This window comes from Lepidochelys kempii, chromosome 6 (assembly GCF_965140265.1).
Source record: "Lepidochelys kempii isolate rLepKem1 chromosome 6, rLepKem1.hap2, whole genome shotgun sequence".
Taxonomy (NCBI): domain Eukaryota; kingdom Metazoa; phylum Chordata; order Testudines; family Cheloniidae; genus Lepidochelys; species Lepidochelys kempii.
Genome location: NC_133261.1, coordinates 112,442,601 through 112,455,209, shown reverse-complemented (window position 1 = coordinate 112,455,209; position 12,609 = coordinate 112,442,601). Strand labels below are relative to the sequence as shown.

The 12,609-nt window shown below is 42.3% G+C and overlaps 1 long non-coding RNA gene across 1 annotated transcript; it reads right to left on the bottom strand.

Annotated features, from left to right (window-relative positions):
• Window positions 1-7,639: 7,639 nt before the first annotated feature.
• On the bottom strand, window positions 7,640-11,452 carry LOC140913388 (uncharacterized). The gene is made up of 2 exons (XR_012159570.1): window positions 10,460-11,452; window positions 7,640-8,550 (listed from the first exon to the last, which is right to left on the bottom strand). It is a non-coding gene; the product is annotated as an uncharacterized lncRNA (long non-coding RNA).
• Between the last annotated feature and the right edge of the window lie 1,157 nt (window positions 11,453-12,609).

Below are 12,609 nucleotides of genomic sequence, written 5' to 3'. Positions count from 1 at the left end.
CAACAGATCCACTGGCAGCCAGCATCAGAAAAAATGAAAAAGTAATAAGAACAAAAATAGGGAACATCTTCAAATGTATGCAGAGCACTTAGTCATTTTGTAAACTTTCTGTTTCCTGACATATGTTTTACAGCTATGTTAGGGAGGGAGATTATCCAGCCAGACTGGTCGAATCATATGCAGAATGCACTCTATGGGAAGCAGTATGATGTACATACCCATTTTAAAATGAAAGTTGCTTGATCACATTGCTTTTCTTTTCAAAAAGGTGTATGTAAAATGATCATGCCCAATGTAAAAAAAATTGCCTAAAATTGCCTTTTTCAGGTTTCACACAATGCCTTCCCCCCTCACCAATAAAAAGTATAAAGTAATTAAAAGAAAACTTTGATTAACTGACCATTTGGACTCAATGACCAGATAGGCCATCATCTTTACCTACTATGGCCCTATTTACATCCTAGTTATAAATACGTTTGGAAAGATGGGATTATAATGGAAATGCTCACAGACCCTACACAAGGAGTAAGCAATAGGCGGACCACAGGCCAAATCTGGACTGCCAGACCCTTTCGAACAGACCCTGAAATCTTTATTATTTTCTCTAGAGTCTGGACCTTGACTATATCTTGACTAAGAAATTTGGACCTTGACAAAAAATACTTGACTCCCCCTGCCCTACACTATAGCAACTTGACTAGTAATACTATCGTAATCTTGCTGCTGAAAAAACATTTCCTTCTGCTTTTGCCTAAATCAGCTCCACTTGCTCATTCCTATTGTAGTTGAGCAGTGTATATACGCCCTTGCCAAATACAAACTGCCCAGGAAATAGGAAACCTCTGTCCTCTAATACAGTTCATATGATTCACGTATGTGCCCATTTGTTTCATACAGTAATATATGCACCCAACTATGCCTCCACATTAGAGTGATGCTCATTACACCAGTGCAATTTTCTCTAATCTAGATAAGACCAGAGAAAACTGGGAAGGGCACCTCTAAGTGCAGTAGAGGAATGAGCAAAGAGACACCCAACGAGAACAAATAGGCTGGCCAAAAAAAGTACAACAACTAAACAAGCCCCTATGATTCACTGGTCCTGCTGGCAAAACAAATTAAAAGAATAACCAAGAGCAATCGATCAGGAAAAACAGCTTCAGAACAAAGCCCAAAGATGTAACAGACTCTCCCATAAGCATTAAAGGGAGATAAAACAAAACATTCTTAATGTAGGGAGTTCACTTGTGGTAGAGATTCCTTTATTTAACCTAAGTAAAGCTTTTCAGGGTCATGACTCAATTTTGCTGATCTCTACACAATGTTTATTATTAGAAGTATTGATTAACAGGTCTTTTGGGGCAGAGGTAAGTTTAGGACTCAAATATGGGATGTCTCTTGCAATGATAGACGACAAGAAAACAAGCCACAAACTCAGCCTGAATGGGCTGTAAGACCATATGGAATGCAGCCCCGTTACCTTCAGTGGAGTTGTCTGGATATAATTAAGGGAAAAACTTGGCCTTTGGAATCTGATTCACACCCATAAAATTCAGGCAATCCAGAGTTAAGGCCAAAGTGCTATGTATTCCGTGGCCATAAAATTCATCCCTTGATACTATTTTCCCATGGAATTGTTCTGCAGAACCTATGCTTTCTTTTATTAAAAAAGTCTCCAGCCCTCATACATTAACCTTGAAAACAGGGACCAAATATCAGCAAATTCAGGGTTATGTTCCTGAGTTTACAAATAGCCCGAAACAATAGCTCAGAGCGGTATGAGCTACCCATTCATCGGGTTGTTAATACTGAAATCCAAAAATAGTCAGTTAACTGATATTGTTAATTGTATCTCCGATAACCATTTTAGCAGAAATACCAGCTAATGTGCTTATTCCACAATCCCTAACTCTCTCCTTTGCCTCCACAGATCCCAATATACCGCACCTGTCTCTACATGCCAGCTTACACCATGACACCTTCTACGATATTGCTATGCACTGTCCACTCACAAATCTGTGGCATGCTGCAAACTGAAAACATGGGAACACCAGAATTGCCAGATTGGCTCAGACTCATGGTCCATCCAGTCCAGCATCTTGTTTCCAACAGTGTCCAGCACCAAATGCTTCAGCGGGCAGTGCAGAAACTCCACAATAGGTAGATGTGGGATAATCTGCCACACATTAATTTTTCATTCAAATCCCTAATAGTTAGAGATTGGCTTAAACCCTGAACCATGAGGCTTTTATCACCCTTCCAAGAAGATTTGTTAGGATTAACTATAAAACTTTGGATATCCTTGTTATTCATATAAATGTCCAGTCTCTGAATCTTGCTGTACAATATAAAATACATAGAATTATACCTGGGACTCCTACATTGATTGCATAATTCACCTTCATATTGAATTCAGTAAAATCCCCATTTTTTTATTTTAAATCAAGCTGCTATAGAATTTCCAACCTGGTTTGCCGGAGTGCCATATAATCCAGGGCCCTTTCAGCAGAATTTAGGACCAGCCAATCAGAGATTACCAGCAGCCTTGTCAAAGTGCTGGTAGGTCTTTCTTATCAGTCCATGAGTATGTACACATATGTGACAGGTTCAGTCAGTCCTCAGAGCTCCTAGGGGGTGATGGAGAGCTATGGTCCCACTGGCGGGCTTTAGTCACACCTTTCAGGTGCTGGGGAATTAGTGGGAAAGGTGTGCCGGCACGAGCCTGCAGCCCGCCCCCTCGGGCGGGGTATGGGTTTGTAGCGCACAGTTCTGCTACCCAAGGCTGGGGTAGGGGAACGGAGGCCCACCCAACTCCACTGTGTTCCAGCCCAGGGCCCTGACAGGCGAAGGTCCCGCTGCTCGGTCAGCCGGGGGCCATCCGCGCCCGCTGACCAAATACACCCACCCCACGGTGCAGTTCTGCCCCTGGGCTACTTCCTACCCGGTCTCTCAAGCGGGTCTCTCCAGCTTGTCCAGGTATTCCGCGGCTGGCAGCTCCAGCTCCCTGTATGTGTCGGGCTCATGCTGGCCCGGGCTACAGCCAGGCCCCTCCAGGTACTCAGTGGCTGGCAGTCCTGGTCGCCACAGGCCTTCCTCCCGGTCAGGTTCCTCCTGGCCCAGGGCCTCCCCTAGGTCAGCAGGAGGATCACGAGGGAGCAGCTTGTGTCCATCTCCCTCCCTGGTGCTTCTCTCACTGGGCAAAGGGCCCCGCCCTTTGTACTTCCTGTCCCACCCCTCCCCTTCCGGATTGGCGTAAGCTTGGTTTGGCCCCGCCCACTCAGGCTGAGAGGGTGGCTCTTTACCCTCTGGTTCGGAGGGAAGCCACCCTGGCTCCCTACAACATACCATAACTTAATCAGCTAAAGAACACATCTTTTGACATTTTAGGATATGTATTCATATACTCAAGTCCCCTTCTGCTCATTCAAGAGCAAGTGACCTACAGGTCAACCAGGAAGCTCTCTGGTAACCGAGAGGTTAGCAGAAGGCTAAGGGAGAGTTCGCTACAAAGCAGGTTTTGTTTAGGCCAGTCAGGCCTTTATTTGATTTCTATTAAATATTTCAAATTGGTGTAAGCTTCCTGAAAACAAAAGTCCCTGAGAAATCTCCCCAACTGTCAACCTTACAGCTCTCTTATGGCAGAACTTAAGTGGAGAATGTGACAGTTTAGGGAATATATTGTGTCAGCATTTGAATTTTTTGCTTTTATGAATAGCATTTATTACTGTAACCTCCACTGTGGATTAGAACCTCCATTTGGTAGCAGGAATTTGACACTCAAAGGGCAGGCTACATCTAGAAAGCTGCAACAAGAGGCCTATCAACATGCAATAGTTCTATCCTTGTAGAACAATGGGAGTTGCTACCAACAGACCTATTGACTTTTAATAACTCTCTTCCCAGCAGCCGGGGCAGGGAAGGAGCAGGGAACAGGGGGTTGGAGAGTGGAAAATCACCAGTGGAAAAAAACAGAAAAGGTACCAGAGGCTGATTTTCAAAGTGACATGCCCCCTGAGCAAGAGGAGCCAATCCATGACCATTGCCTTCTCCCAGTGCCACTGACCAAAACTGAGGACTCTCGGGAGTGGTGAGGACTCTGAGTGGGGAATTGCATTCAGGGTTTTGTTTTGCATGGATCTGTGCTGTTAAAGAGTAAAGACTATATTTAAGAAGTTCCTTTGCAACACCTGTATTCTTTGCTTTAAAAAGCCACATAGCTCCCCAAGGGATCAAACCATAAACCACAGCAACGTGGGACTCCAGGAGAAGATGCAGAGTGGCTGGAGAGCCTTTGGAGGTCTCAGCAGTAGCTTCGGGGCCTACGGCACTTAGCCTGCAGAGTCCCTTGTGCCAGGATGGAAGACAGACAAGAGATCTGACCTTGCAAGAGCCTCTTTCGAGCCCCGCAACTGGAAGCAGTGATTAGACTCTGCTCAGACCCAGCTGGCTTGGATGTGCGTGGCATCCAAAAGTTTGGTCCAATTAACACAGTCTGGTGACCATCCACTATGGGAACTCAGCCAGGACTGTGCCCGACAGGTTTTAGTTCATGACTCCTTAATTAAAGAGCTGTTGCAGTATGCCATGTGGCCACCAATGGGCACTGCATATGTTTGGTAAATCTACATACTAAAACTCATTCTACTTTCAACTAACTGGATGCCTGTTGCTTTCTTAGGCCAGGATCCTGCAATCTAATGTACATGGACAGATGTTTACATCCATATAGATTCCTGTGGAACTCAGCGGAGCTCCTCAAGCCACAGGGGTCCATCCACACAGATCAGATTGCAGGATGGAGGCCTTGGTGGCCTGATCCAAAGCCTTTCCACTGACTGATAAGCTTCACATCAGGCCCTTCGCTGGTAGGCCAGGAATCTGCTGATTTGTTGCAACATTAAAATATCATGTCTGAGTTGTTGCTCACTTTTATTTGTCAGTTTAGTGAACAACTAGACTGTATGTTTTTCGATTGGCATAGTCTTTGATCTCCTGTTCATTTGTGCTGTGTGTCTAATTCAGTTTTCTACTTTTTTCCAGGTCTTTTTGTTTCCGTTCCCTTCATTTTCTTCTGTCTGGTGTGGCAGACGAATAGAAAATGCCCCAAAACATTTTAAACACAGGAAAACATTAAATAAAACAGTTGAAGCCTTTCCTGTACTTTACCAAAACTTCCATGCAGCAACACGAGAAGACCCAGATGAGAAATTTTTAAATGTTATTACTCTTAAGAACCTGATAATCAATTCAAAACTAAATGATTCACAGATAGAAAAGACTATATCTCACAGAAAGTCTACTCTACAATCAGTTAGCTGGCAAAGCACTATGCTAAAGTAGAGTATTCTATAAAACTATTTTAATGGAGAATTCTACAAATAAAAATTAAGAGATTTAGCCATCCTGATTTTAGAAGCAGTTACAGATATTATGGTAAATATGCTACCCTAGACAGACAGGATAGCTATCAATTCAGTAATCCCCAGAGAAGGCAAAGCCAAAACAGACTGAGCCTTCCACAATCTGATCCCCCTTTATTACAGCTTGATTTGAAATGTTATGGGTTGATGGGTTTCATTGTAAATAGAAGAGGTTCAGTGTTGGAAAACTTATGAATATTATTACACAAAAAAGGGAAAAAAATTTCATCATCACTTGACGATGAAAAGTTTCTGGTGGGGTAAATGGATCTCTTATTTGCAATTTTAGGAAAAATGGGTTTCTCAGTGGAATATATATAATGGATTGAAACCTTGAAGCTCAAGTGAGGTTTAATGACGGTTACTCAACCCCTTTACATTAAAGCAGAGGTTCACGCTGTTTTTTATTTCAACAGATCCACTGGCAGCCAGCATCAGAAAAAATGAAAAAGTAATAAGAACAAAAATAGGGAACATCTTCAAATGTATGCAGAGCACTTAGTCATTTTGTAAACTTTCTGTTTCCTGACATATGTTTTACAGCTATGTTAGGGAGGGAGATTATCCAGCCAGACTGGTCGAATCATATGCAGAATGCACTCTATGGGAAGCAGTATGATGTACATACCCATTTTAAAATGAAAGTTGCTTGATCACATTGCTTTTCTTTTCAAAAAGGTGTATGTAAAATGATCATGCCCAATGTAAAAAAAATTGCCTAAAATTGCCTTTTTCAGGTTTCACACAATGCCTTCCCCCCTCACCAATAAAAAGTATAAAGTAATTAAAAGAAAACTTTGATTAACTGACCATTTGGACTCAATGACCAGATAGGCCATCATCTTTACCTACTATGGCCCTATTTACATCCTAGTTATAAATACGTTTGGAAAGATGGGATTATAATGGAAATGCTCACAGACCCTACACAAGGAGTAAGCAATAGGCGGACCACAGGCCAAATCTGGACTGCCAGACCCTTTCGAACAGACCCTGAAATCTTTATTATTTTCTCTAGAGTCTGGACCTTGACTATATCTTGACTAAGAAATTTGGACCTTGACAAAAAATACTTGACTCCCCCTGCCCTACACTATAGCAACTTGACTAGTAATACTATCGTAATCTTGCTGCTGAAAAAACATTTCCTTCTGCTTTTGCCTAAATCAGCTCCACTTGCTCATTCCTATTGTAGTTGAGCAGTGTATATACGCCCTTGCCAAATACAAACTGCCCAGGAAATAGGAAACCTCTGTCCTCTAATACAGTTCATATGATTCACGTATGTGCCCATTTGTTTCATACAGTAATATATGCACCCAACTATGCCTCCACATTAGAGTGATGCTGCATAAGCAGTGTTGGGTAAGACTAATACGATGGTATCGCCCTTGCTGATAGTCACAGCTTTCACTCAAGACAATTATAGCACATTATAAATAGGGATATAGGGATCCTTCTTGTTTTGGAATTCGCAGACATCAAGTACTCGCTGTTATTTCCCTGAATAGGGTGTGGATCTGGATGACTAGTGAGGTCAGTCTCATATTACTTACAGCATCAGCAGCTTGTGCTAAAATGGGTCTTATGCAAGGGAAGAGGTCTGCCCTCAGCAGTAAATAGGAACACAAGAGCATGGCAGACAGCTCAGCTGCACTGATCACACAAAACAATGCCAGACCTTGTTTTTCTCATAAGATAGTACAGAAAGCAAAGAGTTAAAAGACTATTAGACTCCATTTGAATGTACTGATGGATACTGAATGTGAGATCCTTTTTTTTTTCTTCACCATAAACCTGATCCAACGCCCACCCAAGTCAATGGGAGTCAGGTTTGGGTGCTGGTTTAATGACTGTTTAGGAGTACTCTTTGTGTACAGATGCAAATATAATCTAGTTTCAGAGTAACAGCCGTGTTAGTCTGTATTCACAAAAAGAAAAGGAGTACTTGTGGCATCTTAGAGACTAACCAATCTATTTGAGCATAAGCTTTCGTGAGCTACAGCTCACAGTGAGCTCACGAAAGCTGTAGCTCACGAAAGCTTATGCTCAAATAGATGTGGCACCTTAGAGACTAACCAGTCTATTTGAGCATAAGCTTTCGTGAGCTACAGCTTTCGTGAGCTCACTGTGAGCTGTAGCTCACGAAAGCTTATGCTCAAATAGATTGGTTAGTCTCTAAGGTGCCACAAGTACTCCTTTTCTTTTTGCAAATATAATCTAGTAAAACACAGAATCATAGAAATGCAGGACTGGAAGGGACCTCAATTTATCATCAAGTTCAGCCCCCTGCACTGAGGCTGGTCTAAGTATTATCTAGAGCTAGACCATCCCTGATAAGTGTTTGTCTAACATGTTCTTAAAAACCTCCAATGACAGAGATTCCACAGCCTCCCTAGGTAACTTGTTCCAGTGCTTAACTACCCTGGCAGTTAAGATGATATTTCCTAACATCTAACCTAAATCTCTCTTGCTGCAATTTAGGCCCATTACTGTTATGGACTGGGATGTAGGCAATCTGGCTTAGCAGCCAGAGCAGACGTCATGTCCAGTGGGTGGAGCAGGCATCCAGGTTAGGGAATGAAGCCAAGGGTCAGCACCAGAGTCAACTGCCAATTACCAGAGCCAGAAATCGAAGCTGAAGGTCAGATACCAAATATCAGAGCCAAGGGTCAAGCCAGAGGCAGATGTTGGAGACCAGAGCCAGGTCCGATAACTGATAATTGGAGGTGAGCTGAAAGGGCAGGAACCAGCAGAGATGCAAGGATCAAGCACGGAGCAGGAGCCCAGTGGGAACAGGAGTGAAGGCAGGCATGAGGCAGGAGGAGAGCAGGAATCAGGAACAGGGGTGGGTGCAGGAAGCAGGCACAACAGGAAATCACCTTGTTGCTCAACAAACTTTCTGTATCTCCTTTTGCCTTAAATAGCAGGTTGGACCAATCAGTGGAGCCAGGCAATCTTTCAATCAGGGCTCCTGTGGGTGGTGCCTTGACTGAAGCTATAGTCCTACTAGCTTCTCAGCCCATCAAGTTTCAATGGCCCTTTCATGGAGGTCACAATGTAGCAGCTGTCAGGGACTCCCATGCCTGGGTTCAAGACCTAGGTCCCACAATTACATCTTGTCCTGTTCCTTTAGTGGATAAGCAGAAAAATGTATCACCCTCCTCTTTATAGCAACCTTTTTACATACTTGAAGACTGTTATCACCTCCGCCCCCATCTTCTCTTCTCCAGACTAAACAAACACATTTTTTTCAATCTGTCCTCATAGGTCATGTTTTCTAGACTTTTAATCATTTTTGTTGCCCTCCTCTGGACTTTCTCCAATTTGTCCACATCTTTCCCAAAGTGTGGGTCCATGAACCAGACACAGTACTCCAGTTGAGGCCTTACCAGTGCTGAGTAGAGTGGAAGAGTTACTTCCTGTATCTTGCTTACAACATGCCTGCTAATACATCCCAGAATGATGTTTGCTTTTTTTTGCAACAGTATTCCATTGCTGATTCATATTTAGTTTAATCCTTTTCTTCAGTACACCTTCCTAGGCAGTCATTTCCCATTTTTTATTTGTGCAATTGATATCCTCCTAAATGTAGTACTTCACATTTGTCCTTACTGAATTCATCCTATTTATTTCAGACCCTTTCTCCAGTTTATCAAGATCATTTTGAATTCTAATCCTGTCATTCAAAGTCCTTGCAACCCCTCCCAGCTTGGTATCATCCACAAAATGTATAAGTGAATTCTCCATGCCATTATCCAAATAATTTATGAAGATATTGAATAGAACTGGATGCAGGAGAAATCCCTGCAGGGCCCCACCCTTCCAGCTTGATTGTGAACCATTGATAACTACTCTCTGAGTATGCTTTTCCAACTAATTGGGCACCCACCTTATAGTAGTTTCATCTATATTTCCCTAGTTTGCTTATGAGAAGGTCATGTGAGATGTTATCAAAAGCCTTACTGCAGTTGAGATATCATATCTACTGCTTTCCCCTATATCCACAAGGCTTGTTAACCTGTCAAAGAAGGATATTAGCTTGCTTTGACATGATTTATTCTTGACAAATCCATGATGACTGTTATTTATCACCTTGCTATCTTCTAGGTCAGTGGTGGGCAATCTGCTGGTGGGCTGCCGGCCAGTTTGTTTACATTTGCATGGCTGCCTGCAGCTCCCAGTGGCTACGCTTCGCCGTTCATGGCCAATGGGAGCTGCGGGAAGTGGCAGCCAGCACATCCCTGTGGCTCGCCAGAGGATTACCCTGATGGGCCCGCAGGTTGCCCACCACTGTTGTAGGTGCTTACAAATTGATTGTTTGATTATTTGTGCCATTATATTTCCGGGTACTGAATATAAGCTGACTGGTCTGTAATTCCCTGGGTTGTCCTTATTCATTAATTCATAGTCATTTATTAACAATACCTCTATGCTTGAGGGACCAAAGAGTCCTCATTGAACTTCCTTAGATCTATGTTCAAACCAATTTTCAACTAGGGAACCAGCCTGTTCCTAAACTATAAAGCATTGCATCATTTTCTAACCTTTTCATATTGCTGATATTTATTAACCACATGTGTGGGAGGATGAAAAAGACACCAACAGTGTTATCAGTGGACGCTTTGTTACAAGGGACAATTTCTCTTTTCCAAAAGGAAGCCTTAAATGTCAGCTAATCAAAGTAGCTCGAAAATGTGTTTAGGGATGGGAGGGGTAGATTTTGACCCCTCTGTCCTATGTTTTACCTTCACCAAGGCCAAGTTAATGTACCATTGTGATAAACTTTAACACTTGCTTAACGCTGCTAAGCAAACAGATGAAGCAAACAATTACCCATGGTTGTAGACCACATCTGGGCAAACTTCATTGCAGGTTAAAAAACTGCTGAATGTGCAATACTGCAATAGGGAATTCTATAGGCACAATGAGGAGTTTATTGGGGTCTTTTGCACATCAGAACCAAGCATGGTTTTTGCCCAGTTTAACGCTAACACATAGCGGTGTGTGGCAAATTGCAGTGAAATAAGCTCACTTACTTCCCCCTTTACTTCTTGAGTTAGAGAGTACAGATGACTCTTCCGTCAGAGTGTTTTGCTTCTATGTTTTTGCCATGCCTTAGGCTTAGAGTGTTCAAACCAGATGCAATCCTGTCTGGTCTCCCTAATATGTCCAGTATAATATTTATAATAAACATGTATTTAAACTGAGGGCTATCTTTGCGCACAGAACCCAGGAGCAACCCAGTCCCTCCCTCTCCTGTCTGTTTACTTCTAGACAGACTCCAAGGGAAAACAACCCCACCCCCCACTTCTCTGTTTTAAAGAGATAAATACACTCTTGCGTCCCCTTTGACATACTGGGCTCAGTTAATCCCTGGTGTAACTCCAAGGAATTAAAAGGTATTTCCAAAGGGATGAATATGGCTCATTCATTACAAGTATCAGAACTCAAGATGTACTGGACTGCAGACCTGGTCAAAATAAAGAAGAGGCTGTGAGGTGGGCTTGAGACCACTGCTGAGAGGCAGTGTTATGGCTAAACCTGAAAAATCCCCCCCACCTCTGCCCCACAGCTGGCAAGCAGGAAGCACAGTATTGACAGTCCCCACCTCATGTGATATTTTCCCTGTACCTTTTTCTGATGGGTAACATGCAGGACTGGCCCTAGACCAAATGGTGCCCCAGGCAAGGAGTGTCTATGGTGCCCCCCAAATTTGTTAAACTTTTGAATACCTTATTTTTATTGCATTTGTAGCCCATTTCACAACTTTGATGCATGATTTATCCCTGTCATATAAGACAATACATTTGCATTCTAGGATCTATAAATCTCTGTTTATTCATGCCGTATAAAAAATGCACAAAAAATTTGTTTCCTCTAAGCTTATAGACACTTTTTAATTTTAAGAGTAACTGAAGTTGCAGTGGGGAAGGTTTAGGTTGGATATTAGGAAAAACTTTTTCACTAGGAGGGTGGTGAAACACTGGAATGCGTTACCTAGGGAGGTGGTAGAATCTCCTTCCTTAGAAGTTTAAGGTCAGGCTTGACAAAGCCGTGGCTGGGATGATTTAATTGGGGATTGGTCCTGCTTTGAGCAGGGGGTTGGACTAGATGACCTTCTGAGGTCCCTTCCAACCCTGATATTCTATGATTCTATGAAATGTACTAACGTCAAGAAATTATACTGTCCTCAAACATTACATGTTAAGCATGGCAAAAGAAGTAATGATATGTATTTTATATTGTTGAGTAGATAAGGGTTTGATAGATATCTCTGGCATCTCATTAAATACGTCCTTTATTAGCCACTACTTACACCCTTCAAGTCTTAAAACACAAGTACACTTTCACAGTTACACAATGAAACAAGGGTCACAATATCACAGCTGGGCTCTCACTTCATTCTTATATCTCACTGCCTGACTGATGACGCCCTGCCCCTTATATATTTGTGAGGGCCTTGCTGACAACATTCTAAGAGGTTCAAGGACAATATAGTTCTCAGAAAGTCTGGAAGGTTCTATGATATTCTACAAAGGTCCAGAACATTCTAGATAAGTGAAAAATGAATCCACATACAGAATATCTGAAACATTTTACTTCAAACATTTTAAATTCCCTTTTGTCACTAACAACAAAAACAGCATCCCGAGCCTGGCGCCCTCCAAGCCCAGCACCTGGGTTGTCTCCGCTAAATCCAGTCCTGGGTACGTGCACCAAAAATGGGACTTGGGGGCACTTCAGAGGGGAGCTACATCTTATGGGCTTATTTAGGTTTCTCTCAGGCTTTTAGATGTGGCAGTCCTGTTCTTTGTTAAAGGAGTGGTTCAGCAACCTCACTGCTTTGGGGATAAAAGGTCCCCACCTCTTAGGAATATTTTTTTTTTTAGTTTTTTATAAAGTGACATGAGATACATGAACAGAACGTGATGTAGAGTTGTAATATTTAATCATTATTACCAGTAAGTCACTTGGAATAAAAATATATGCCGTGTGGACGATAATCCTCAATAGTGATGCAACAATGGTTAATAAAATTATTTTAATTTATTCTACAATGTTAAGTTGTTCTAAACTTGCCTGTGTTGTTATTAAACTTGAATACTTGTATAAATGTGGTGCATGGAAAATGACAGCTTATATATTTGGGTTTAGTTGCTTGTTTTATTAAATGAAGTATTCAGGC